The sequence below is a fragment of the Phalaenopsis equestris genome, unplaced genomic scaffold (genome assembly GCF_001263595.1).
Source record: "Phalaenopsis equestris unplaced genomic scaffold, ASM126359v1 Scaffold000002, whole genome shotgun sequence".
NCBI classification, from domain to species: domain Eukaryota; kingdom Viridiplantae; phylum Streptophyta; class Magnoliopsida; order Asparagales; family Orchidaceae; genus Phalaenopsis; species Phalaenopsis equestris.
Genome location: NW_018164444.1, coordinates 41,333,042 through 41,335,906, shown reverse-complemented (window position 1 = coordinate 41,335,906; position 2,865 = coordinate 41,333,042).

Below are 2,865 nucleotides of genomic sequence, written 5' to 3'. Positions count from 1 at the left end.
ATGGATTCCTCTGGGTTCCCTGAGCTCCTAGCCACCTCCCCCTGGCCGACCGGCCAGCCTAGTGGCTGGAAAAGCCCAAAACTGAGAGCCACCCCCATGGCATCTCACCCAAATCAAACCTAGAGGAGAGCTCATCCAAATCAAACTATGGAGCTCCTCTGCCCTCCACCTAAGCACCACATTACACCTCTTAATTGGCAAAGTCAACCACCATAACCCCATTTTTATAAAAGGCCACATCCATGGCCGTTGAACAAGGTGCTGAAAATTTCTTAGAGAGGCCTCTCCAAACTTCACACAGAGCTTCCCTAAGATCCCCTCTTTGCATTCCAACCATTTTTCCTCATCCATTCTCATTGTCGGAGCTAAATTTTGAGCTTGAAACCCTGCCGGAAACCAGGACAGAAACTAATACACCTCCACAATCCATCAAACACAAATTAACTTCACCCACACCTTCATATCAGTGAAAAAAGCTAAAGCCCCATCAAATATTCCTTCCACAGAGCCTCCACCAAAGCTCTAGACCAACGCCTAAAATTGAGCTTGGTCGAATTCATACCTAGGCCTTACACCAAGACCAGGGACTCAATCCCCAACCTCCTTGGACCCCAACAAACGTGTTGAGCACCGTGTTGAGCACCTCGTTGAGCACCTCTGATTGAAGTCTCCCTTCCTAGAGCAAAGGTGGTGGAACGAGAAGACTTGCCACATACGCTTTTACAGTTTATAGTACCGTCTTTCTTCTGCCTTTTCCTTACATGTTTCACGCTTGGATTTACCTACATAAACTTGCATGTTAACCATAACCATAACCAAAACCTAAACTAAAATCAACCAAGATAAATTTTACCGCCACAACATTAAAATTATAAAACAACTCAAAATTCAATCACAAATATCACACAAAACTACAACTTCAACTAAATTAAAACGTCTCTATCGGATGATCGGGAATCCCTCAAAGGAGGTAACCTACGGTTACTAACGAGGTTTCCCATAGTTTAAATGAAATTATGGAACTCATTAAGTTGATTTTAGTAAGTTCATTTGGACTAAGTGAATCTAATAGAAAATAGTGGTGTCGAAATGAGGGAACGAACCGTTCCTAACCGGTGTCGCTCTAATCAACTTTAATATGCCCTCATAAAATTTAAAGAACTTCAACCATAGGGCCACCTGATTTAATATTATAACTTGACACACTAGATAACTCAACCTTGTCGCAGCGAGGAGCTTGGAGCTAGCATGGTGGGCAGCACTGTCATCTTCAACAACAAAATCTGTCTTCCCAAGCTAAACCATTCTTCCTTCCTTAGAAGTAAACAACAAAACCATAGGATTTCGAGGTCACTTGCTTATGCAACGTAAATCCTCACCTTATCTTTAGGCCTTTGCATAGCCCTGCTATACAATATAAGTCCTAATTCGTTTTAGGATTCCGAGGTTGCCGATTGTCACGACCTAAATCCTCATATCTTCCAGGCTATTTGTGTGATCACTCCACATGAATGTAAGCCCTAACTAAAAAAATTGGCAGGATGAAACACCCAAATTTTTCTCCTCAAAACTGAAGCCAAACATTAGGATAGCTTGGGAAGTCACCGAGGTTCTCCTCTGGATCCATGACATCCCCTAGTTCCTCTTCCTTTAGATTCTACAACGAAATATTCCAAATTTGAACCAATCCCCTTTCACACCTCTATGTCCGATTTCGTTAAAGAGCCCTACCCTTTGAAATTCCTTGAAGATAATATTTCCTGATTTTTATCGAGAGTCTTCTTAAAAGTTTCGCAGACCAAACGAACGTCATACTTTCCTTAGTTTATTTGATCGAGCCTCATCCTCAATTTTTGTGTTTATCCTTCGAGATAGATATAGGATTTGAGGTACAGTGCTCTTTCATTTTAAATTATGAAAAATATGGGGTCAGTTTGATTTCATACTTCAACGTCCTTCAAAAGCGGGCGACGGGATTTCGATTCCTGCGACCGACAGCTTCTTACGGGCAACTCCCCACAAACCAACCCGAAATAGCGCCGACAATGTGCCTCTAGTGTGTGTTGTTTTTCTGCATGGTTTATGTCAATTTAAATCTCTGGTACAATGTCAAAACTTGACCCGCCTTGAAATTATGCAGTAATTTAGTTTTCAAATATGTGGCCAATAACTTGAACCAATTTATATTAAGTAGTTAATGTACAAAATTAAAATGATATATAAAATATATAAAATTGTTCACACACTAGTGGTTTTATGCAAGTGCATGTATCGCTTCAAGTAATGTAGTTCTTTCTTTAAAAACCGCTATATCGGTCCCACAGAGAAGCGCAGTGAGAAATCCTTTAAGCTAATTTTAGTCTACTACTATGAAGTCTAAATTTGGAAGATGTAAATTCATATGACAATAACATAATTCACAATATTCAAACTATAAAAATTAAAGTAAGAAAGATAAATTAAATTGGGTTTAATGAATGTTAATAGAAAAATAACTAAAAGAACTAAGTTTACTAGACTATTTACTAAACTTTAAAGCTAAACTTACTAAGACTAAAAAAAGTTTTGTGACGAAGAGTTCAAATTTAAGAAAGCCTCCTTCCCCTTTACAATGAATATATGGATTGTGAAGAAATTAAAATCATTTAAAAATATATAAAAATTATTTTGTGCCAAATAGGAGCAATCTTATTCTCTACCCTCTTTCGAGTGTTATAAAGAATATTAACTAATCCAGAGTTTGGTCTCTAATTCTGTGGTTAAGCTGTGAAGATAGCGGCTGCCACTCCAGAGCTCCCACTACTCCCTCACCCAAAGGCTAACAATCTCACATCAATTTCCAATCAACTGGACCAAATTGGGCCA